This window comes from Podarcis liolepis (assembly GCF_965112155.1).
Source record: "Podarcis liolepis genome assembly, chromosome: 6".
Lineage (NCBI taxonomy): Eukaryota > Metazoa > Chordata > Lepidosauria > Squamata > Lacertidae > Podarcis > Podarcis liolepis.
In genome coordinates this window covers 80,444,142-80,470,922 of record NC_139559.1, presented here as the reverse complement: position 1 = coordinate 80,470,922, position 26,781 = coordinate 80,444,142, and the positions used below count along the sequence as shown (strand labels likewise).

General features: G+C 41.4%; 2 long non-coding RNA genes across 2 annotated transcripts in view; one reads left to right on the top strand and one right to left on the bottom strand.

Moving 5' to 3' along the window:
- Positions 1-26,781, bottom strand: part of LOC310708494 — a 142,888-nt gene that overhangs the window by 98,884 nt on the left and 17,223 nt on the right. Inside the window, exon 5 of the long non-coding RNA XR_014527049.1 lies at positions 4,185-4,304. This is a non-coding gene — a long non-coding RNA (uncharacterized lncRNA). The remainder of the gene's footprint in view (positions 1-4,184; positions 4,305-26,781) is intronic.
- LOC310708498 overlaps positions 4,215-26,781 on the top strand; it is a 28,702-nt gene continuing 6,135 nt past the window's right edge. The window contains exon 1 of the long non-coding RNA XR_014527056.1: positions 4,215-4,307. This is a non-coding gene — a long non-coding RNA (uncharacterized lncRNA). The remainder of the gene's footprint in view (positions 4,308-26,781) is intronic.

Sequence of the window (26,781 nt, the reverse complement as noted above, 5' to 3'; positions counted from 1 at the left end):
CTTGCTCTTTTACAAAGAACCTTACAATAGAAGTAAAACCAACATTACTGTCATCGTACATCAACTTTCCCACACGGTACTAAATTAAGAATGCAGCTCAGACTTTCCATGCTTACAGGCATAGTGTGCCACTCCACCATCAATGAAAGAGCTTTTTCTGAGGAACCCTTTGAAGCACACAACAAATTAATCTGTCTCTGTTCTCTTGCTTGCCAAACTTGGTGGATGTGTTTGTTTTCATTCCAGCTGCTTTCAGAGAGGCATCACACATCCTCATTGCAACAGAAATATAAGCATTATGACAAATGACCAGGAGATGAAAGCCGTGTGTGGTATCAGCACTAATTGTTAATATAATAGCTAGACTCATTGTTATTGTTGGTTTTACTATAAAGAAAAACAGAAACCATATTTAGCAACATTCGTTTTTCTGACCAAAAACAACAACATCATGAAAATGTTTCAGAAAACAAAGGGTGAAAGGGAATAAAAAGGGTTGCTGAACTGGTGGCAGAGTTAATGAAGTCATTACAAGATGATTTGATTTCAATCTGGATGATGTTTTCATATGAATATTCTGACACACACAAAGCACATTCTTAACATGGTCTATGATTAGGCTAAAGCATTGAAACCAATAGTTATTCAGTCCCCCAAAGCCACTTTATGCTGACTGTACTACCTCTGATGCCTATCTAAATTAATGCTAGGGTTAGCAGTACAGTCGTACCTTGTTTTGCGACTGGGATCTGTTCCGGAGCCCCAGCTACTAGCCGAAAAGGACGCAAGGCAAAGTGCCACATCTGCACACACGCGCAAAGCACGATTTAGCACTTCTGCGCATGTGCAAGCAGCAAACCCGGAAGTAACCCATTCCGGTACTTCCGGGTTTGCCACGGACATTCGCTGGAATGGACGCTAGATGAGGCAGACGTTTGCGGAGGTATTACTATATATATTAAATGAAAGTATTGAAAATTAAGCCCATAAATTTTCCATTCACATCCTGGTTCCAAAATTTTGCCAATCTGAAGCCAGCAAGCAGTATGTGGATGCCATTCTGTTTGTAATCCCCAGGAACTGCCTCTGACAGTTGAGGCAGAATATAGGCATCATGGCTAGTAGCCCTTGAGAGCCTTGGGCACCATAAATCGGTCTAATCTCGTTTTAAAGCCATCTAAGTTGGTGGCCATTGCTACATCTTGGGGAGCTCCAACTCCTGCCCAAAGAAGCTGCATGTTGTTGCTGGACTTTGTGTTATCTTTCTGGAGCCAGATAAAAACCTTTTAATTTTCCCAATCTTTTAACTGAAGATGTAACATTCGTCTTCTCAATTGGTTTTTTTTTAATGCTGCCTTTAATTGTTCTATGTTGCTTTATTACTATATTTTATTAATAAAGTGCTAATTGAAGAGGAGTACCGTATATATGGGACGCGGGTGGAGCTGTGGTCTAAACCACAGAGCCCAGGACTTGCTGATCAGAAGGTCGGCAGTTCGAATCCCCGCGACGGGGTGAGCTCCCATTGCTCGGTCCCAGCTCCTGCCAACCTAGCAGTTTGAAAGCACATGAAAGTGCAAGTAGATAAATAGATACCGCTCCGGCGGGAAGGTAAACGGCATTTCCGTGCGCTGCTCTGGTTTGCCAGAAGCAGCTTAGCCATGCTGGCCACATGACCTGGAAGCTGTACGCCAGCTTCCTCGGCCAGTAAAGCAAGATGAGTGCCGCAACCCCAGAGTCGTCCGCGACTGGCCCCAACGGTCAGGGGTCGCTTTACCTTTACAGTATATCTATATATATCTGGCAGATAAATAAGAATGAAGACAGTGATAATGGAGTGAAGTTTTTCACTTTCCACATCACCTTGCCTTTTATATTACATATGACTGTATCCAATGTTAGTCCTACTCAAAATGCGACGATATAGAAATACTTTTATAAAATAAATTAACTTTCTCTTTTTATGTATAAAGTGCCATTTTGGAGAGATTTCAATCTTAATTGTGGTAGCCCAATAAAAGTTATAGTTATACACACACACAAAAAAAAAAACAGTAAGGAAATCCCATATATATTAGCACATATAGATTTGAACAGTTTAAACAACAATTATCTTTTTTATTTGATTGATTTCTTACCCACCCTATGCCCTAAGGTCCTAGGGTGGTTTAGCAGTATTTAAAATTATATGATAAAACAGTTGGAATTATAAAGCAGATAAAACCATTCCAAATGGAATAGAATGGTATAAATTTAGCCAAAGTTACTTTCACTGCCAAAGGCCAGGGGGGAAAGCTGCTTCTTTAACATACAGCAAAGGCTGCACAGTGAAGTTGCAAGATGCATTCTATGGGGACGGAGTTCCCCAATTTAAGGGCTGCCACAGAAAAAGCTCTCTCCCAGCCTCCACAGTTCCAAAGCTGGGGAAAATATTAAGAGAGCCCCCTCTACAGATCTTAACGTTATTCAACTAAAGCCTTAGTTCTGCATAAAGGAAACAGGAAATGAAAAATAAAATATTAAGCTTCCCTTCCAATGAGTGACACCTTTTTATTAAATTGCAAGCTATGCCACATTGCCTTCAAAATCTCAGAGGACATCAGGTTTGGCAATATGCAAAGTTATTTAAATTTAGTTGTTTAAATTTAATTATTATTTAATTGGTTAAATTGCAGTTGATCAATCAAACATTATTTAAACAGTGTGGAGCCCGAACACTTACGTTTGAAAGCTACTCTATATTCATTAGGAACCTCTCTTAAGATAACACGACAGTCATTAAGTTCAATAATTATTCCTTTCTGCGTGCAAGTCTATACACAACAGCTACAATCAGAACACTCCCTGGAGCCCAGTATATTCATAGCTTCCTGTTCTCTTTTACATGATAGGAAGCTTCATTGTGCAGTCACAAATTCCCCACTGCGCACACCAAATTGTGTGCTCTTCAGGAAGACCCACACAGAAGAGAGATGGATCTGGATAGCAAACATAACGTAGTCATGTGACCCCTGAACTATGCGCCAGGCAAAATCTTTCCTCTTTAACCAGGCCTTTGGCTCATTGACATCCAATGCCCTTTTAAAATGGGGGGGGGGAGTGTTATTGGGTTGTTTTTGTTTTTATTTTGATTATGTATTTGGGTTTATATATATATATTGTGATTTTATCCTGTGAACCGCCCTGAGACCTGCAGATATAGGGCAGCATACAAAATAAAATAAAATAATAATAATAATAGAGGCAGGGGTGTGTAAAGACAGATGAGGAAAGATATTTTGGTGTTTCCATCTTGTATTTTTATGTCATCAACATAAGAACATAAAATCTATATATAATAATAAATTTATGAAATTGAGGGTAGCCTCCTCAACCTAGCGATCAGCAGATGTTAGGGACAAAACTGCCATCATCCTGGACAATAGACCATGCCAGCTGGGGTTGATGGGAGTTGTAGTTCAAAACTTCTGGAGGGACCAAGCTGCTTTAACGCTTTCCCTCCCTTCGTTGCACCAACATATTGTTCTATTTAGATGGTACAAGGACACCCACCCACCCACACCCAAACCCCTGTAGCTGGCTTAACTGCTTAGACCAATTCTCTTCTGCATACAATGCTTCCTTTGGTACTTCCACTGTAGACGGCTGAATTATTTATTCAAAAATCACTTCTTGCAACTTTGCCAGAGGCTACTGACTCTATACAAAGGGTCAGGGCTTAAAACGTGACACCTTTGCTCAGTGGTGGGTTGCCTTCATATTAATATATGCAGTGTAAATATTTAGCCTTGTGCACAACATTTGATGACAGTGTAGCATTCAATGCTGGATATTTGCTTGTTCCAATAACACTTAAAAATTGAGGTGCTGATATAGTAATTCAATTCAATTTAGACCAAGCTGCCTCCCAACATATCAATGCATATTCATAAAATCCAGCAGTAATTACCTTTAAACATTTGAAATATACATCTCTGTCCAACAATACATAGTCAGTATAGTATACAATAGAAAATAAAATGACCAATTTACAGATTGGCTCCCAAGGGCCATGATAAAAAGATCTCTAAGGACTGTGTAAAACTGCCAAGGGATGAGGCCTGACGGATCATGTTTAGAATACGGTTCCGTAACTGGGAGGCTACCTTTGAAAAGGTGTAGCATGTGCAATTACATTTGCTCACCTGGCTAACTTGTCTCTTTCAGCTTAGGCATCTTCTTCTGTTGCTTGCTCCCAGTGTTTAATTTTAGATGGCAAGCTTGTAAGTGCAGGAACAAGTACTCGTAGGATTCAGCATCAGCATCTAGTGGAGAGATTATCAGTTTTTAAAACCACTTGCAGTGTCAGCCAAAATTAACTTTGAGGTGCAAGGATACTCTTTTTAAAGGTACACAAAACAGTCATCAGCAAATTCCTAACTACAACTTAAATTTACAAGATCACACTTTCATTGATAGCAACTTGAGGTCCGTTTACAGGAAGTGCCTTTAACAGGTAATCAAAATATTGCATTTAATGCCCTCTCTGATTGTACATTGTTATTTAAATCACCTTTTCACAACACTGTATGGCCTGTGTAGTCAATGCAGAACTTCACATGTGTTAAGTGAAACAGGAATTAGCAAAATTCCAGCAGCCTGCTTAAATGATAAGAAACCATTTTAAGGAAGGGATCTCCTAGGGAGTACGGAAAAACCTGCAGCTGAAGGCAAGGAAGTCCGGATATGTAACTCAGCACAGGCATAAACAGGAAGTTGAGCAGCTTGCATTTGGATTGACAAACTGGCTCCAAGGGCTCATCTAAAGGCACGAGGTTTGACCTCTGTCAAGCATGAATGCAGAGGCTTTGGAACAATCTGATACACTTGAAGGTACAGACCTTATATAAAGCAAATGGGCAGCAAGCAGAACTGGAGCTCTCCAAGCACACAGGACTGGCTCACTCCAGAATAAATCTCTTCTATGTAATGGACTGAACAAAGTCACATTGTGTATGCAGACAAGCACGCCTATTTTAGTTCATTTCAGTTTTATCCTATTTGCTACCCTTCTTTTAACCTTTACACATTTCCCAAACACACCTACTCCTCCCAAAATGGGAAACTCTTCTTTCTTTGCTTTCATTTTTCAAAAAAGGGAAATAGCACCTATACATACATCCACACACATTTGATACAGTTTGCTGGCAAAAGTGGGAACCTGGAGCAGTCATGTCCTGGAATCATGAACTAGACCGCCTTTTTAAAAAGAAACTTGGTGTAAGCAACAAACAGATGAAACCCCCCACCTGCAAATTCATTTTTTTAAAAAAGGTAATGGAAGAGGCTCCAATAATGAAGGCACATGGAAAGCTGCCTTAAATTAAGCCAGATAATTAAATAAATAATAATAATAATAATAATAATAATAATAATAATAATAATAATAATTTATTATTTGTACCCTGCCCATCTGGCTGGGTTTCCCCAGCCACTGTGGACGGCTTCATTAGTCCATCCACCTCAGTAACGGTCCACTTGTTCTGCCACTAAGCTGCAGCACTTATCCAAGAATGGGTGGAACAATAAGCAACTTAAGGAGAAAGAGACATCTCTTCAAATCAACTTCCAGAAAATGTGAAGAACTAGTTTGGCTATCTAATTCTGCAAGAGTTTTTCCTATGTATATATTATAGCTGTATATCTGCCTGTTGGGATTCAACAGGTTAAGCTTTTTCTAGTACAGAAACACAATTATGGGGAAAGCATCATTCCTTGAAATTCCGTCCCATCCGACATCATCTTACTTGTGCACAGCAAATTTGCATATGGCACAAAGTGTGTGTAGATTTGCAAGTGGGAGGAAAAATAAAGTAAAACAAATCCTGATGGTTCACCTGTTGGTTAGAAGAATAGTAAGGCTGGAAAAGAAGTCCACAAAGGAGATCTACTTGGGAAATACTAGGGAGTAAGCAATTAGCATACAATGGACTGTTCCCTGCTGTTTAAATGCTCTGTAGCACGTACAGCATTTTCATACATAAGCAACAATAGTTTACAAAAGTGTCGGCTGGCAGTGGATGGAGCTAAGCAGCTCAGAGGTGACACAATATAAACTTCACCACATGAAATACTGGAAGTTGATGTAAACAGCTTTTAATAGCATTGAACATTTGCTCACTTTGTTTAGCCCATCTGGATGTTCCATTGTGCTCAGTTCAGCGGTGACTGCCGTTGGGTGACAGTTGATATATGTTAAGTACAAGCAAAGTGCCGCAGCCCATTTGAGGGACCCTCAGGAGAACATTTACTGTTTTGCGAAATATTCTGTCAAGCCTGCTACAAACGTCACCTGCATCCTTAATGGCTCTGTGCCAAAGTCCTCTGGCTTTATTATTATTATTTTAATCAAAGGCGAGTTTAGCTTTTACTGTTTGTAAGGTTAGGCAAACTATGCCAAAGTTCTCCTATTCTACTTGGGAGAGTATCAGCTGACAGGAATGGTTTTCAATATGGCTCGAAGAATAAAGAAAGAGAGCCACTCATTCCAAGAGACTTTGGCTCATTTGATATGTAACCGGCGCAACAAATCAAACCGTCAGGAAGCAACAAAAGAGCAATTTAGTAATAAATAAAACAACGGAGCTCTACTTAAACAAAAGGGGGAATTGATATTCTAAAACCTATAGACTGTTCCATCTACATAAAACAATGTGCTGCACTGAATTTTTGTAGCATTGAAATCACAGTAGGTTATGCAGCCCTAATAGACCTGGTCAGCAATTAGGGATTTGCTTTAAGAAATTTAGTGGTGGATGAAGACCTTAATTCCAGTCCCCATTATTGTACCCAGGGCAGAGATTAGACAAACTCAGGAAAACAGATGCTGGAGGTTGGTGGTATCACTAGCCCTGCATAATCATTCCACCTGAACCACCCTCCTCCCTCAACAAGGATAGGATAGGTTTCTTGTGGATAAAGGCAGCAGAGTGGGGGCATAGCATTTATAAACCCAGAGGATACACTTTATAGTGAAGTTATCTTTAGCCCTCTTCAGTTCTTTGTGATACGGGTCCTATCAACCCTATGGGATAGTATAGCCATGTTCCTTCTGAAATAAAATGTTCTCTTTGTGTATCTTCAGGGGCACTGTGAGTTAGTCAATAATATCAACCCCATGTCTTCATTGAGGGAACTAATGCACCTTGACTTGAGGGTGCATGTGGGGTTGCTGCTCAGCAGCAGACAGCAAAAATGTCTCAGCTTAGCTCCCGTTAGTACCTAATGCTTCCATCAACTCTTCTTTTTTTTACTTCAGAATTTAAGATTGTGGGGCCAGAGATCACCACCACTATCCTGGGGTATAATCCTGCATTCCTCACCTAGCACATCCCACACGCGGACATCCTATGTTAAGGACTGCTGTTAGGTTAATTCTCCATGAGCCAGCAGAGATTATTCATTTCCCACAATGCACCTGCAGGCATATTGTGATTGTCTTATGTGTACTACTGGGCAGATTTGGCAAGTAACTTTGTGTACAAAAGGGCTCAGGTTACAGAATAGCGTGTTGGTTGTGGTAGGAGATAGCCTTCAACAATTCCTGCGGTGTTTGCACATCACAGTACACCATAAACCATGGCTTTTTGTGCACTAGCAAAACTGCTTAATTCCACCCAGAGAAAGCAAACCACCACCTTGGATTTATCACTGCATCCAATGACCTCTAAGCCAATAATAAAATTTGGCTACAGGTTGTGATTTGTTTGGAGTAACACTAAACCAGGCAGGGACCATGTTTCCCTCCCTCTTAGGCTCTGTACACGTTAGATTGAAGATTGAATGTGGTTTGTGGGGAAAACACATCAAACTGTAGCATTTCATTACAAACGACAGGATAAAGGTTTGTTGTGGTTAATGCTGCCAGACTTGCAGCAGGAGTGCACTGGATGCCAAGTAAACAGGAGCATATACACAGCCTTAGTGTGAGCTGGGAGAGGGCAGGAACCTTGCGGTTTATGCCTTATAATGTGCAAACATTGCCATTTCCATTTTCTTCCCTCTTTGTTTCTTCTATTAGTTTAGCAAAGGGGCTGGTATACTTAGCTTGTATGTCACTTAAGATCCCGAGAAAATGTGTATTGCTGAATAATTCAATAACTGGTGCATAATCATACAGGAAAATTCAACACATCACTCTAATTGTTAAGCCATGGAAAACTAACAAGCATGTCATTTCAACAAAAGTCAAAAGGGGTGGTCAGTTAGGGCTGCAGTTCTATACCCACTTACCTGGGAGTAAGCCCTATCAAACTCAGTGGGCCTTATTTCTAAGCAGGCATGTCTAGAATGGGATTGTAAATTATCTATTTAAAAGGCACTGGTGTGTGTGTTTTTCCATTTATGTGGACCATGTAAGTAAAGTAGGGGTCACCAGCCTTTTTTTGAGGGGAGGGGGTGGTGAGTGTAGGGCTTGCCTCTACCTGGTACTTTAAGGCAGAAACTGCTTGCATCCTTTACAGGTACCAAGCAGCTGAAAAATGTTATTACAGGTTTTAGTTGGGTTCTGCTTGATGTTAGGAGTTTTTAGATTGGTTTCAATGTAATGTTGCTTTAATTGACTATATCTTATTTATGATGTACTCCAGTCTGGGTTCCCAACCAGGAGGGTCATACAGAAATAAAATACCGTATTTTTTGCACCATAACACTCACTTTTTTCCTCTTAAAAAGTAAGGGGAAATGTCTGTGCGTGTTATGGAGGAAATGCCTATGGGTGGCATGCCTACGGATTTTCCTCCTCTAAAAACTACGTGCGTGTTATGGTCGGGTGCGTGTTATAGAGCGAAAAATACGGTAATAACAATTATAATACAGTATTAGTAGAAATAATAATAGTCATTCTAAGCTAGCACTCGTCTGCAAAACCTCACGCTTCTTTATGTCATATCTCAATTGCTCACAGTGTAAAACAGCACACTTCAAAAAGAAGAAAAAGCAGTGCAGTCCCAAATTGTCTATTCAAATGTAATGGGGGCTACATTGCAAGCACATCACATAGGATTTTCGTTACTGTTGACTAGAGCACACCAGTCAAATTAATAGAAGCTGAAGCTTTCCATTTACTTACAAGGCAGGTATTTTGTGAGCAGCTGTTCTACACATTCCTCTGCATCACTCCAAACCTCAGCTCTGTGCTATATACTCTGTGTTTCTTCCTTTCCTTCCTTGTCTTTGGTCACTTTGTGTGTGTGGTTGTCAGTGCAAAGCTGTCTATCAAAACAAACTTCCATTGTCACCGGAGCCTCGGTTCCAACCATGATTGTGTTGGATTTTTAACTTCAGGCACTATTTTAAAAACCAACGTTGAGAGTAAATAAATACATTGTGATATAGCCTCACCTTATGCCAGAATTCAGTGTGGGTTTCTTTGAGTAAGCCCTCCTGAACTTACACATAAAATTAGGCTGTATATATGTGTGCATCAGACTGCAGTCATAATGCCTTCCCCAAAAAGTCAATTTTGATAAATGTACAAAATAAAATTGTTGATGCAAATTTTTTTAAAAAAGAACCTCCCTTTGTTGGCTTCACTTCAAAAGCTAACCAAATCAATGTCTTTCATGACATAGTTACCAAAACATTTAGTCCAGCAACAAGAAGAATACAAGAAATCAATAGAATACATTTCTTCTGGCAAAATTCATGGCATTTTTTGCATTAAAAAGATAACTGGATGCATAGCTTCATCCTAACTGTTTATTTTCATGCTGCCTCTTGCCTTTCTAGTATAGTGTAATCTTTTGTGCTTTAAAAATAAAAGTGACTAGACTTGTCCTTTGAAACAAATTACTATTATAAAAAAGGAAGTGTACTCAGTGACACTGAAGTTCTCCAACAGCTGATGGATGTCGGTACTGTAAAACTGAATGCCACCTAGTTGGTTGTGGGGGGGGGCTTAAGCAAAGATGCTAATTCTGCTGATTAAGATATTGTTTTCCCCCTCTTGTGCCCTATTCATTATGCAAGGCTGCAGAATATGAAGTGTGGTGTGTGATCCGGGCAATCTAATGATCTCCCACACCTGCTCATCTGGTACAATTTTAATTAACACTCCAAGGAGGTTTGTCAAGAGTAATCAAAAACATTGTCGCTTATAAAGCTGTGGCAAGAAATCAATAGTTTTCATCAGAAAAGGTAAGGTCTGGCATAACTGAACCATTTAATTGCTTCATTCCAATAAACAAAAAAACCTGCACATTTTAATGACTTGATTCTGGAGATCAATATCGAGCCGCATATTGCATTAAACAGCAACATGTGGTGGGGACGTTCGCAGTCATTTCCATTCAGAAGGCTGCATTCCTCTTTTTTATTTTCATCCTGAATGGCAATGGGTTGCTGAGCCTATGCAGTGCTATGATTTATATCAAATGAGTGACCTCTAGGGCTGTAAGACTCGAACGGGTGACTAGTTCTCAATGGTAAGCTACTGGCACTTGACAAAGTGCCTGGAGCAGAATGAATTTACTTCTCTTTTCCTCAATCATCAACAGGCTCTGCCCTGACCCCCATACTGACTCCTATAACAAGATCCCCTGTCTGGGACTGAAAAATTTACTGTCATGTCTACTTCTCATTGAGCTCAAGTGAGTACTTCTGTCACCTTCAGTGAACTGAGTCTGTAAAAGATTTAACTAAACACCAGTCGCACTTTAAAAACTAAGTAAGTACATCTCATATAACAAAGATAACCTTTGAGCACATCACTTCTTAAAAGCTACTTTGCAGCTACTGGTGTTGGCAAAGCCAGATCTATTATTGCTGCTTTGTTCTGCCTTTCTGTTACATGTGCAAACACATGCCGTGGCAATCATTTACTCTAGAATAAATTGTTCTAAAAGATACGGGATTGCACCAGAGAAAGTCCGTTCACGACTGCAGCCAGTTCTGTAAAATCTCTTAAGATTGTTTCATTGTGAAGTATTATAACAAAACACAATAAAGACCTCTCAGTAGGCTAAATACTTGCGCTGATTTAATTTGCTGGGGATACTGTTATGCAGTTGTTTTTCACATATACTACCCTGAGTCCCAGGATGATAACCTAATGCTGAAAATCCTACCAGAGTTCTTGAAGAGAAGCTTACTTCCAAATTAGTATCTGCAAGAATTGCAATCCAAGGATGAGATCCTAAACCAAGTTAAACTGAAAAGCTCAAACAACCTGCTATGGACTAGCCACATTTAAACCAATAGGTGGTTTGAAGGCTTTATCTTAAAAACTTTGTGATTGCATCAACTACTGTAGAAATAAATAAAATCACTCCCTTGGGCTGTGATTTGTGTACACACACAAAGACTGTAAACAATAAATAAATATCCAGGCTAAAGTTTAATGGGTTTGAATTTATGTAGCTTCTCTGAAATCAAAGTAAAATATATGCTTTTACTAATATGAATAAAATATGGGAATACCTTTTAAATACATTTAACACACTATATACTGCATACACAGAGCATGCTATGTCGCAGTGCTCATATGCATACAGAGAGCCAGAGAAAGAGAGAAATTGTACTTTCATGAACTTATGCATTTACGTTTTTGCAATAGCTCTTAACATTTTTAAGGGGGGGGGGTTCTAAACCCTTTTTTCACTATTTCAACACTCAATGAAACAGAATACACAAAAGCTAGCCAAATATGTAAAACACATGGGATGGGTGTGTGTGTGTGTGTGTGTGTGTGTGTGTGTGTGTAGTTGACCTACCCACAAATAGTGTGTGTTATTTAATCATTTTAACTAGACTGTTTAAAGTCATAAAAATTAAAATTTCAAGACCCCCCTACATCAACAATAAGGCAATTAAACGAGTGACATTTGATGTTTTATTCCAACCTCTCACTAAAGCCTTACACCAAATTTTCACTCCCTCTTTAATTTTCAATTCTTCTGCCCTCCCTGCTTCATAGCTCCTAGCTATTGGCTTTTACAATCTGTCCCTAGAGAGCCAGGAGTTATTACCCCTGTCGATGGAAGAGAAAGGGATGTTATTCCCTTGTCACCCTCTTCGGCTCCAGCAGATTCCTGGGTCTGATCTATAGCCTTCATTGGAGAAAAGCGTCTGACACGCTGTTAGTTCTCAGTCCTGTCAGATCCATCTACCTGTGCTACCCGCATTAGTTACTGGAGCTGGAATGACACTCAAGACTCACAGGAGTCAGACCAAAGGATTTCAGGAACAAAACTCCACAAGCACACTTTTTAGTAGTAAGTGGAATGTCAGTTGCAAGACATGTAAAATCAGCAGTGAGAGACATGTGCAGCATGTGTAAATTCACCAGACTAATTCCTGGGCAGCTGGGAAACTTATTACGTCTGATAAGTGATTTTCAAAGCTTTCATTTATTTCTTTATTTCCAATTTTTGTCCTACCCCTTCCCAAAATCCCACTCTTTAAGGCAAGTCATATATAGTTCTTTTTTAAAAAAAAGAATGACATTTTTTAAACCAGCAACTGTAGAAATAATTTTTTATTTGATTATATTACCAATGTAATTACCTGGATGTAGTTGGGGGTGTTTTTTGGGGAGGTAGGGGAAAACTGTATTTGATTGCTTGTATTTGATTATATGTTGTTCTTATATTCAACTAATAAAATATTCAACAAACAAACAAACAAAAAGATTCCACCCACTCTACATATATGTTGCAATTCATGTCCAAAATTTGGTGAATGTCAACTTGCACATATGAATGTGATCAACCCTAGCTGAATTATATGAGACCCAAACAAAGATATATATTTCCCCCCAGTTTTTAGACATATTTGAGTTAATGCTCATGATTACATTTGGGTGAAGGCAACATTCATCAGCGCTATTGAATTTTCAGACACTCATAAAAATTCAAATGGGATTGTCAATATTCACATGTGAATAGGGGCATTAACTGGTGTGTGTGTGTGTGTGTGTGTGTGTGTGTGTCTCACAAACCTGCTAAACTCTGACTGCTAAAATATAACTCGTATTAGGATATATTACAGTACTTCCAGAAAGCATAAGCGGTTGGACTTTGGCTGCATTCAAATGTGGAAATTATTGTATTTGTTTTCATAAAATAATTGAAGAGTTGGAATGGGCCCAAAGGGTCATCTAGTCCAACCCCCTGAAATGCAGGAATCCCAGCGAAAGCATCTATGACAGATGGCCATCCAACCTCTGCTTAAAAACCTCCAAGGAAGGAGAGTCTACAACCTCCCAAGGGAAACCGTTCCACTGTTAAACAGCTCTTACTTGGGTCCCTTCCAGCTTTTAAGATTCTATGAACTACCGTATTTTTCGCCCCATAAGACGCACCGGCCCATAAGACGCACCTAGATTTTAGGGGGGGAAATAAAGGGAAAAAAATTTATTTCCCCCCCAGGTGCGCTGCGCTAATCCAGAAGCTTGGGGCAAGCTGAGGTCAGCGCGCCCCAAGCTTCTGCGTGCCGGCAAGCAGTCCGCTGCCGCCCCAAGCCTCCCGCACCCGGCAGGAGGTCCCGCCGGGTGCGCAAGGCTTGGGGCGGCAGCGGGCTGCTTGCGCGCACCTAGAAGCTTGGGGCGTGCTGAGCTCAGCACGCCCCAAGCTTCTGCATGCCGGCAAGCAGTCCGCTGCCGCCCCAAGCCTCCCGCACCCGGCAGGAGGTCCCGCTGGGTGCGCAAGGCTTGGGGCGGCAGCGGACTGCTTGCGCGCACCTAGAAGCTTGGGGCGTGCTGAGCTCAGCCCGCCCCAAGCTTCTAGGTGCGCGCAAGCAGTCCGCTGCCGCCCCAAGCCTCGCGCACCCAGCGGGACCTCCTGCCGGGTGCGGGAGGCTTGGGGCGGCAGCGGACTGCTTGCGCGCACCGAGAAGCTTGGGGCCAGCTGAGCTCAGCCCGCCCCAAGCTTCTAGGTGCGCGCAAGCAGTCCGCTGCCGCCCCAAGCCTCGCGCACCCAGCGGGACCTCCTGCCGGGTGCGGGAGGCTTGGGGCGGCAGCGGACTGCTTGCGCGCACCGAGAAGCTTGGGGCCAGCTGAGCTCAGCCCGCCCCAAGCTTCTAGGTGCGCGCAAGCAGTCCGCTGCCGCCCCAAGCCTCCCGCACCCGGCAGGAGGTCCCGCCGGGTGCGCGAGGCTTGGGGCGGCAGCGGACTGCTTGCGCGCACCGAGAAGCTTGGGGCGGGCTGAGCTCAGCTGGCCCCAAGCTTCTAGGTGCGCGCAAGCAGTCCGCTGCCACCCCAAGCCTCGCGCACCCAGCGGGACCTCCTGCCGGGTGCGCGAGGCTTGCAGACACTCGCCCGAAGCAGGGGGAGCCCTCCAGAGGGCTCCCCGTGCTTCGGGCGACAGGCTGCCGCCCCAAGCCTCGCGCACCCGGTGGGACCTCCTGCCGGGCGCGCGAGGCTTGCAGGCATTCGCCCCATAAGACGCACCCCGATTTCCCCTTCATTTTTGGAGGGGAAAAAGTGCGTCTTATGGGGCGAAAAATACGGTATGTGTGGTGTAAAGAAGTACCTTCCTTTGTGTGCCTTGAAAGTTCCAACAGCCATCCTCACTAGATGGCCCTGGGTTATAAAATAGGGAGAAAAGCTTCTCTCTATCCAAATTCTGAGCTCATCTTCCCAGGGGAGTGCGCAAACCTAAGGCTTGCTGTGGCTTGCTTTTTGCTTGCTCATGTTCCACTAAACTATGGTTTAATGTGACATGCAAATGCGGTCACTGTACAACAGTGGACAGAACAGGTCTCTGCAGTCAGCAGTTTGACTTCACCTCCATTGTCTCTTACACCTTTGCGCTCCATTGTTTCTCAGGACAGACAGATGCCAACAAATTCATCACAGTTGCATCTGGAACTCAGGGCAGTTTATAAAGAAATCTGTGATTTTCTGCTCATGTTAATCTTGTAAGGAGAAAGTGACCACTGATGGAGCTTTATGGTTCTGTGAACTGCCCTAAGGGCTTATGATGAAGGGCAGTATATCAATCAATCAAATAAATAAATACATAAATGATGGAGGGAGGGGCATTTTAACTTGGGTTTCCTATGAATGCCCATCCTAAATCACTCCACTCCAATATCTCTCAAAACTGAATAATTACAAAGCCTTTCCTTTCTTTCACAAAGTTGCACTTAAATTTGTCAGTTCATTTTGTCAGTGACATTTTAGACTCTTACAATTCATGTGTTCATGGCACCGCCTAGGACCCAGAAAACTTCACATTTTATTCTTCAATCCCTGCTTAATTAAGAGTTAACAAATAGGGATTAACAAATTCATCCCTCATTTATTATAATTTTATCCCGTCCCACCCCCCACCCCCCAGAAACGCTAACTGACAAAGCGGATCACAGCAGCTGAAAGTTAATACAAATAGTTCCACATCCAAAATACTGCTTACATAGTCAAGTGAAATTTCATCTGGAGCCAACCACAAGTAGTATCTTGAATAACGTTCAAAACAGATTCCCCACAAGAATTAAATCGTTTTTCTAAACACACCAACATTAAAGGAAATTCAGCTCCTCGGGCACTACATTTCCAACCCTCTACGGTATACTCATTTCAATCTTACCTGCAATGAATACAATCTGTAAACCATTTTGTAATACTTTCCTTTTCAATTTGGCAGAAATCAAATAAAAAGGTCATTATTTGGGGGGGAGGACAATAAAGCAGCCGAAGGTATTTTTGCACATTTTTATTGCATCCAATCACCTGGCTGAACAGGTTTTAAAAAGAAAAGCAGCCTGCATGTTTCACCGCGGCTATAGTAAAAGCTTTCCAAACCACTTCTGTCTGTCTTCCTCATCCCCACATATAGATGCCTATGGGCTGGATTAAATCTTAGCTTTGCCCCAGCACCACTCCCCTACATATGATGGGAAACACGACCATGTCTCCCCTCCTCACATGTACATCCTGCACTTCAACACTACCGGAGGTCAATTCACAAGCAGGCATCATGTCCTTAATGCATAAATCCCAAGTACTGGGGCCCATATCAGGCATCCGATTCCTGGGTTTTATCTAGGATCATCTCAAATTTCATCTGGAATACTGACTAAATTATCCAGGCTTGGGCACATCTAAAACTGTTATGCCCACACATGGATATTCAATGCCGTCTGATTCAAGACAGTCAGATGGGATAGAAGACAAGGGAAGGAGCATTATTACTCTGCATAAAGGAACAGATCTGGATCCTCTGATCTCTCCTTAGTACAGTGGTGCTTAGACGAATGCCTCGCAAGATGGAAAATTCGCTAGACGAAAGAGTTTTCCGTTTTGGAGGTGCTTCGCAAAACGAATCTCCTATGGGCTTGCTTTGCAGGACGAAAATGTCTTGTGAGTTCCTGCTGGGTTTTTTTTCCTCCCCCCCCCCTTTTTCTAAGCCGCTAAGCCGCTTATCAGCTGATCCGATCAGCAGATAAGCCGCTAATAGCGCTAATCCGCTAATCCGTCAATGGGCTTGCTTCGCAAGATGAAAAAACCGCTAGACGAAGAGAATCACAGAACGGATTCTTTTCGTCTTGCGAGGTACCACTGTACTATGGATTTACTGAAAGCCAGTGTCTTCCTCAACACAAAGACAGGCTTGCGGTTTAAACAGGGTTGCCTTCTGTTCATTTATAAGTGCAGCACAAAGTAATACTAATGACTGTTAAAAAAGTTTAAATGTGGTAACAAATAATCTCATTTTGTATGTAAATGAATTAGCAGAACCTTCCAGTAAATCACAAAGGTCCTTACAGCCAAATGCTGCAAAATAATCTTTCTAAATACATGCACTGATAACATTATTACAACTGGAAAGGGATACCAAGTACGGGGAGCAAAAATCAAAACCCACAAATAATCTTAATTTCAAGAGAAGTGTGCGTCTGAGGCCCTTTAAACCTTGGAAGTGAACCTAAAATGCATTCTAAATCCTAGGTCCCAGCAGTAAACACCTCAAGTACGCCCATTACGTATTCTAAGTGGTACCAATTTATCTTATCATATAAACCTAGAATATTAATAGTTAAACAGCCAGAGTTTAAAGTACGTGGAACAGTAGAATTATTATTCATTTACATGCCTCCGCACCATCCTTCACTTCTCTACAGTATCTGGCTGCTCAGAGTCTCATATGCAATGCAACCGAGTGCTAAATTACCAAGTCTATGCACAACCAGAATATATCCTTTGTCGGTCCATTAAGACATCTATATTAGAACTAGATTGTTCAAAGTTTTCCATCTAGCCTCCCACAAGGCAGACAGAAAGGTTGGGATAGAAGAAGACTCAAGGACAGACAACACAGAGAGGGAAAATGCCATGGGAAAGGAAGGAGGTGGAAACAAACGAGATGTTACGTTGAAAAGAATGGGAGAGAAGCATATCATGCAACGAGGAACAAGCACCACTTTGTAGGCAGCAATCAATTCTACAAGGCCTTAAAAAGTGAGCGCATTAAGCTTGAAGTGTAAGGCAGAGACAAAAAGGAAATTAGTGGAAAAAATGGAAGGGGATATGCAAGGTGATCAAAGTAGAGGTGTTTTGTAGGGAAATGTGAGAGGCAAGGAGAGCAAAGGGCAATACGTGTTATGTTGGACAAGTTAGGATCAATTTGTTCAGAAGGATGCCAACAAAGCAGTGACACACTTTAGCAACCTGCAATCCAAAGCAGTCAGTGACCTGTATCCAATTCTGGTCAGTTTAGGCCACAGAAGCAGTAATCCTGGCAGTATCAAGAGTGGCTACTGGAAAAAGGATGAAGAAGAGATGGATCAGCAGCTGAAATGATCAATGAGGACAAAAGAAAGAAGTTTTGCAGGAGGTGGAGATATAAAAATAAATATAAAGCCATTGGATTTTTAGAAGCCATAAAATTCAAAACCACCTGCTGGGGCATTATTGCTTTAAGGCTGAGGTCTTGTGCATAAGTGCTTGGAAGTAAGACCCATGGCAATGAGATTTTACTTTCAGGTAAAAATGCAGAAGACTGCGGGGTGAAACATTCCCTGCACCCTCTTCCTTGACCCCAAGCTTTTTCTCTGTTGCAGAATGGAAAACACACAAAGCAAATCTACACAGCGGTCTTTTGCATCCACATCTAGCTGTTGTAATGCTAAGTAAGAGCATGTACACCAATCACTTGTTGATTTATGGCCAGTTCACACTAGATGCAAGGGCTATGGAAGGCTGTAGAGTTAGCAAAGTAACCTCTGGCAATGCACCATTCCAGCTTTTTGGCGGATGTTCCCTTCTACTCTTGTAAATACTAGAGCAGAAAGCTGATATGAAGCTACATCTCCAGAACAGTGTATACCTTTAACGGCAAGAAATGAGATTCTTACTAAACATCAGGAAGAACTTTCTGGTGGTAAGAACTGTTCAACAGTGGAACAGACTGCCTTGGAAGGTGGTGAATTCTCCTTCAGTGAAGGTTTTGTAAACAGAGGTTGGCTGGTCATCTGTCAGGGATTCTTTAGCTGTGATTCCTGCATTGCAGGTGGATGGACTAGATGACGCTTCAGGTCCCTTCCAACTCTACAATTCTGTGAAATATTAGACCTTCATGTAGAATTAATGTACTTTCTCACTACACAAGAAACCAAAATTATTAATTGTTGGGAATGCTAAACTGGGAAATCTGAATTCGAATCCAGACCATTGTGGGAGTTCTCACCCCCTTTTACGTGTTACTAATAACTAACAGCAGTAGATAACAAGCAAGATCTATCACTCCTCTCTACAAAGACAACATAATTTTCCATCCTATTCCCAATGCACTTCTACAGGCCTGTAACATAACAGCCGCAAAATGGAGACTCCATGTTCAAAGACAGTGTACCTTGAATAACACATGCTAGGGATAAAATAGTGGCTTTTTCCATCATACCATTCTTGAAAGCTTATGACAGCATCTGGCTTGCCACAGGGTGTTGGACTCAATGCACTAGCAATCCAATTTTTTATGTTCTTAACACTGTACTTTGTTTTCAGAAGCTGATCATGCAGACAATCCAGCACATCTGGTAAAAAGTTGACAAAGAGAGGAAGTCAGATGCTGAGATTGGCTTATTTTATGGTTCCATAAGGAATCAGGCTCTAAAATTCAATGTGTATTACTAAAAACAAACTGCTTTCAGTAACAGTAACAACAAAAAATCTATTTCTGGGGATTGTTTGCAGAAATAAAATGTGTATTCCCTACGGCAGTATTACAAACTGTAAAGATAAGTGGTAAACTGTTCCTGAACAGATAAATCAAGTGCTGTAATGCAACAGAGAAAAGAAGAAATGGAATATCAGATTTTCATTAGCTAACTGAGTAGAATGCTATGCCTCCCAGAGTCATTATCCCATTCTAGAAACTTTCAATCCATGTCATCCATGGTCCAAGATACACTGATTACAAGAAAAATATGAAAACTTATTTGTACATCTCTTTCTTGCCATATGCTAGAGTGCTGGCTTCTGTTGTGATGTGAAATTTATAGGACAGGTTTGGACAGCTAGATATAACACTGTCCCATTTTCAGACTTTTCAGAACCACTGTAGTCATATTTGAGCAGTCACTCCTGGCAATTAATAATTATGTGGGGAAGAATGCCACCCTCCAGTGTTGTGCCCCACCACGGATGAAGAGGAGTAAATATCTGCAGAGAGGCAGCACGTATGCAAACTAGTTACTTCCAGTGGTTACTTTCAGTCTGTCAGCACTTTAGAGCTGTACCAAAAAAGTGGTACATTGTGATAAACAGCACTACAGCACTCATGTGCAACAAATGTGCTTTTGTAAAAAAATGACTTTTTACAGTAAAAGGAAAAAGTAATGGAGAAATGTATTTTAGAGTGTGTGATAACTACCACTTGACAGTGGTATAATATAAAATCCATGCAAATTTTGTGCAAACATCAGGAGTAATGCTCAATAAACAGATCAATCTGGAAGCAATCGGAGGAAAGGTTAAGACAGCACTAGCAGTCAGTGCATTAGAAGGGAAGAGAATTTTGCTACTTTCACTTCCATGCCTTGGTGCATGGAATAGTGACAAAGGACCAGGCGCTGAACCTTCTGAACCAGCAGGAACATCCTGTCCCCAAACGCATCATCCAGTCATGACACTAAGGCTAGCTGTAGTCCCAGGAGCGGAATATTCAAACCAGGCCATTGCATGTGATGTTTCAGTGTCAGTAAGGATGGCTGCAAATGGTTTTCTCCTTGTGATGCTGCTCCTGTCACAGCTCAAGGATGAGAGTAGCATTTTAGCTGTCTTTCGTTCAAGCCAAGGTGATGTTAAATAAGAATTTTCTCAAAATGAGAAAAGGGGAGAGGTAAAAAGTGTGATTTGACTGTTGAAAGGCGGTACAGAAATTGATTGATCAATAACCATTCCTCACATGTTGATCAGAAGTAGAGAGGATTATTGAGGTATGGAGAAGAAAGAAAAAAATGAAGGAAGAACTGCAGTAGCAAACAGCAATCTGTAACAAACACCAACATCAGCATTTCAAATAAAGTAATTCAGTTCATGACAACCACTCAAAATCAACTATTATAATAATTCATCCAAATTAAAAAATGTTTCAACAAAAGCTGGTAATAGCAGCAATAAAAGCAGTACAGTGGTAACTTGGTTTACAAACTTAATCCATTCTGGGAGTCCATTCTTAAACAAAGGTGTGCTTTCCCATAGCAGCGGGGGACAGAGTTTACAAATGGAACACACTCAACAGGAAGTGAAACATGTTCTGCTTCCAAGGCAAAGTTCACAAACCAAAACACCTACTTCTGGGTTTGCAGCGTTCTTAATCCAAGTTGTTCATAAACTAAGCTGTTCTTAAACCAAAGTACCATTCTGTACATAGTATGGTATAAGAATAATTTTTCAAAACAATCCAACTGATAATCATAATTCAATTCAGTTATATATCATAACTAACACAACAAAACTATATTAAAAACTCCACAGAACTCTAAAAAATATAAGCCTTATTCACAAAACCCCTCATGAATTCAATGAATGAACGAGGAGGGTGGAACCACCCTCATTAGCCACACTCGAGCATCAGCATGTCCCTTCGGCATTCTGCTGAATGCGTGAAAACGGTTTCGGCACATGTCTTTTTATTTTTAGATATCCATTTTACTTCAAACTGTACTCCTGACTAATACTTCTGTGCAACAAAGGGAGGGGGGGACTACTGAGGGTGTTTGTCAGCCTTACTGTCAAGGAAGTCAAAGGCAGATATGTAGGAGAAGAAAGATTATCACATTAGACACAGGAGAAGAAAGATTAACTTATGAGAGCTATGAGACCAGAAAGATGAGTGGACTGCAGGAGACTGGGTGGCTCAGGGAGATTGGTGATGGGCCACAGAAGCTTTTTGCCTCTGGATCATTGGTTCATAGCCAGCCTACCTCAGCTGTGACTGAACACTATTAACATCTGATGGGCTTCAGATGCCCTCCAAAGAAACAAATTGGTAGTACCCACAAGGGCCAGTGCAGAAGTCTATTAAAAGCAGAGTTCAGCTCAAATGCTGCAGTTTTGTTAAACTGTTGTGGTGTGCCAAAACAGCTGTGTGGCTTCCGTAATCCATTTATATTTTTTGTTAAACCTGCTACCCATGCATTTATTGTGTCGGCATTCTAGTGATGGTGTTGTCATCCCCGCGGAGAGGAGGGAGAACTTTAAGTGGTTAAGTTTTAAGACTATGAAACTCGAGATACAGCAGCACTGCCACACGCATACCCAAAGCCAAAAACACCCAAGTCCACGAGGCTGCAAATCTTCCTAATTCGCTTACCTGGGAGTAAGTCCCACTGACCTCAAAGATAAAATCACAACCATAAAACCTTCCACTGTGAGTGGTTTCATCCTTGTGACATTTCAACCTCTTTCTGCATGCAGCAAAATGCTTCCTTACACTGTGCAGGACTGACCATAAAAACTATTAAACAAAATGCACACAGGTGACACCCAGTGCCTTTAAGTTGATGCAGACAATTAATTATACTGAAGGAATGGCTGCTTAAACGAAAACAACTAGACTCTGAACAGACAGAAGGATTTTCTGCAACTATCGACTGCTCAAGGCTGGGGAAATAGATTTAAAGGGCAATCCAAATCCTGCTTAGGCTGAGCTATGTGAGGCTTAGATTGAGTGGAGGTGTCCCTCAGCTCAGCTCTGACAAGTGAGTCAGCCTCCTGCTGGCCACCAAATAGCCAGGAGGCCTGCTGTTGATATCCTCATTGGGAGAAACCCAGCAAAAAGCCCGAAAGAGAAGGGAAGGGTGGGGAGAGGCTGTGCTGGCCTCTGATCTGTTGCATCCAAAGCCAATCTCACAACCATTGGCAGCTGGCATTGGGCACAGTTCAAACTCAACTAGTGCACCAGTCTGGAGATGTCACAATTGTCCTGTCTCCTCACAGGAACTATAAGTGGCTAGGCCAGGCATAGGCAAATTCGGCCCTCCAGATATTTTTGGGACTACACCTCCCATCATCCCTGACCACTGGTTCTGTTAGCTAGGAATGATGGGAGTTGTAGTCCCCAAACAGCTGGAGGTCGGAGTTTGCCTATGCCTGGGCTAGGCAATGAATGTACCAGTAGTTCCACCACTCTGCAAAGCCCCATTAGTTGCCATTTCTCACACTGAAAATGAGTGTCTTCTAATGGGGTTAAATATCAGCTGTGGGAGGGGATTTTCACAAAGACTGTGGCATAGGGGGACACAGCATGGCCCCAATCCTGATTGCCCCTTTATTCAACATCTCTGAAGGTGCTCCCAACCCAGGACAAATAATGACCTTGGATTTTCAAGAAGGTATATGAAGCTCCTTGATGGCTGCCAGAGATGATAAACAGCAATTGGCTTGCAAGTTAGTGTTGGCGTGACTTTGAAGTCAATAAATACCACTATGTTCAGTGAATATTACTTTAGAAAGGCGAAGGGACAACACTTAGAATTAATGAGCTTTCCATGGAAAAGGTCCTAGATTCAATCTGTGGTAGGGTTGGGAAACCTTGGAGAGCCACTGCCAATCAGCAAAGAGAATACTGAGCACAATAAACCAGTGGTCTGGCTCGACATAAGACAGCTTCCTTTGCGGTATGCTTGCTTTCACTTCTGCATTGCCTTATTCAACAGCAGCAAACAAGTCGGCATGGAAAACCAGGCACTGCTGCAGTTATGTGGTTCATGCTTGGTAAATAGAGTAATTTCAGTCACTGGCAATCTAGCACATTTCAGGAGCACTAAATTTATTTAAAATTTGACATGTGCCATCATCTATCATAGGCATCATTGCAAGTAGCATTATCTATCTCTCCACACTTCCAGTCTATTCAAATGCTCACCCATTTACCATGGAAATAGTTCATTTCAAAGGAAGCCCATTCACAAACAGCCCATTTTATTAAACGAATAAAGCAGCAAATGAGAACTGATTTCTATTACGTTCATTTTTTTTCCTTGATCAAATTTTATATTCAAAGAGCCAGGGAGGAAAAGCAGGGAGCACTTTATTTAGAGAGAAGCCCTTCAGTCCTTTGGAGCCCTGGAAGATTCACGGAACTACTCTGCAATTTTCTTTTTATTCTATCAATAGAGGAATTCTCAGGTACAGAAACAATGGCTGTTTGCACACCTCCCCATCACCTCCTGCATCAAAGGCATCTCATATATATATTTCTTATTTTCACTTCCCCCTCCATTCTCTTGAATCTGTAAGATATATTCCTTTCTATGTAACTACTCAGAAGACACAAAAATGAATTTCTATTTCAGGAATAAGACAGATTTGCCCATATAATTGGAACCTTAAAAACCAGATGCTTCCCAAGCCCCCCTCCGCAAAAAAATATTTGCTCTAGACTAGGGTTGGGGAGCCCTCCAAAACAGTGTGGGAGGTGGCACTGGGGAGCATCCATTCTGTGTAATGGGAACCTCCTTAGAACATAACTCGCTTCCACATATCAAAAGGGTCCTTACATTCATGAAACAGCAAGCCTACATTCAATCCATGATCTCTACGGCTCCTTTATGAAAATACAACACTTGCAGAAATTGCATGTAGTGTAGAGTTACATAAAAGCTTCACATTTTGTTTCATCATCTGGAAAAGCTGGTGCAAAGTAAATCTAGTGAAAGACACTGTGGTGCAATGGTCAGAGTGTTGGACTTGGACTGGTGGTTCTTGATTCAAATCTCCATTCAGCCATGAGGCTTATTTGTTCACTTTGAACTAACTATAGTGCATCTCATTCTAATCTACCTCCTTTTATAGGACAAAAAGAATAGTCCCATGTATACTGCCCAGAAACCCTTGGATGGGGCACAAAGCTAATAATAAAACAATATCAAGATCACAAAAACAGAGATTATGTGCTGCAGCCCGCACCATGTGTGGGAAGAGCAGGAACAACATTAGGCAGACCAAACCCCTCAATCTTCTTAAATGGGCATCTTTATTTTTATCAGGCTGTATCTGCTAGTCAGTCTTCTAATCTTCTGGACCTGGCCCAACCTACTCCCAATACTAATGTGGCATTAAAAGTGCTGGATGAATAACAAGGAATCAGACCAAATCGTACAAAACACCATAAAGCAAAAAGCAACTGTTATGCAATCAAAAACCAAACACAAAATGGCTGAAAGCCCTATTTTTTCACAGGTAGCTATTAAATTTATTATTTATTACCCTTTTCAAATGTCTTAAAATATGGCTATATTATAAATTGTTGCCGTTTTGTGGCCACCTCAATTTCTAACCCTGACTTCCTCTGAGAGGAATTCCCTTCTTTTGTGTAACAGAAAGGAATCTTTGATTCCACATAGCTTGGGAGTCTAGCCTTGAACAAAAGACATGGTGCATATTGTACTGTATTCTTTTTATTTCATCAGTTTTTATTTTTAAAAGGGATTAAACTGGCTGAAATGTAGGTTAGGGTGTGACCCTCTGGATAGTGAAGTCCTATTGAATACAGTGCAATTTACTCCCATGCAAGCACGCCTAGGATCCATGGCTCTACTTGATATAGACCTTGGAGCCCAATCCCAGTTTTACTAAGCAACAACTTTACTAAGATCTCAGAAGCCTGTTTTGTATATTTTGCAGGAAATGGGAAAAGGAACTTACATGCTTCATGATCATCTTCTCATTTACAATAACTTCCGGTGCCATTTTCAAATTGGTAGCAGGTTATCAAGGCTGTTGCTGCTGAGGAGACCTCCCTGGCCTGAGTTCACAAACCTACATTTGCTGATCTAGTGCTTAGAGAGAAGGGAAGAAGTTCTTTGCTGCAACAGGAAGCCCATCAATTTCTGCATTCTGCCACGCCCCACACAGAAATTGCTGCAGCTGCAGCTACCCTGATGAATATGGCCAGCTGGCTGGTGTGCTCATCATGCAAACATACACATAGGCAAACCAGGCAGCCAAGCAGGGAGTCATATGTGTAGAAACCATGGTGGTGTTAGAGGGGAGAAACTGTGGCCTGGGCAGAGAATGTGCTCTGGGAGGCTACTAGAACTTCAAGTAAACCAGGAAGCAGTGTGGTGAGGGCTATGGAAAGTTCATAGCCACCACCTATTTCCAAATTAAGGACTATCACTCATGCTTGAAAGTTGTGGGGGCTATATCTACTCCATTTTTTGTTTTGTTTCTTGGAGCCAGGTGGAGGAATACCCTTTAATAACGACTTGCTGAAAGATTGTTTGGGTAAAAAACAAGCTAACAGCCACAAAGTTCACATTAAGAGCTGGCAAAGACAAACAAATCCATTTTTAAAGAGATAAGATGTATTTGGCATGAGCAAGAGTTTTTGACAGTGGGGCTTTGCAAATCAAACACCTGTGTAAATTACAATAGTCAAAACGTTTGTGAAGTGTATTAATTCTGCTCATTTGGTGGCTTTAAATTAACATAACATATACATCATTCTCGTACATGGCAGGGGTTGAAATGTAGCTATTTCACTTGTTCTGCAATACTCTGATTCTAATTTAGATATATATATATATATATATTTTGAAGATTTAAAAAAAAATAGCTTTGCCATCACATTTGTGAATACATCAGGACTGCACACTCACATTCGTTAAGTGAAGATTTTCAGTTTCAAGTAAGTGTCTACTGGCTCCATGGAATTGTTCTGAGGCCTGCCAACCATGTATTGCCTATCCCTCACAAACACGATATATACACTGTTAAAACAAGTGTATGATCAATATTACAACAATAATGAGCATGCTCAAATGGGGAGAAAGATAAGGCCCAGTGAGCAACCTTAACACCTGCTATATCTAGATTGTTCCTAGTTTTCTATTAACACTGTTATTTTCCCATGAAGTGACTTTTGTTTGATCCTTCCAGTTTCCTATTTAGCATGTTTTTAAGGTGTTAAAAATAGATGCAAGAACAGGAGGAGGGGGGAAATAACAGAGGTAGATTCTGCTTTCTTCAGATGGGAAAAAATACAGCTCTTTCTATTAAACAGATTACCCAAATAAACATCAAACACTCAGATATGTTAACAGGGAAACTATTTGCACGAGATGCTTGAAAGCAGACAGATCATGCCAAGAACGAGAAGACCAAAACAATTACACATTAATAAATGTAAAAAAAAACCAGAGGCTGAAAGGCGAATAATGCATCTATGAACTCCTGGTAACTCCTTAATTTTGATGACACGCAGGGAAAAATAAAATAAAATGATGTCCTTGTAGCAAACTTCACCTAAAGGCACCAGTTCCTTACAACTTACACTGTCTCAGCCCCCCCTCCCC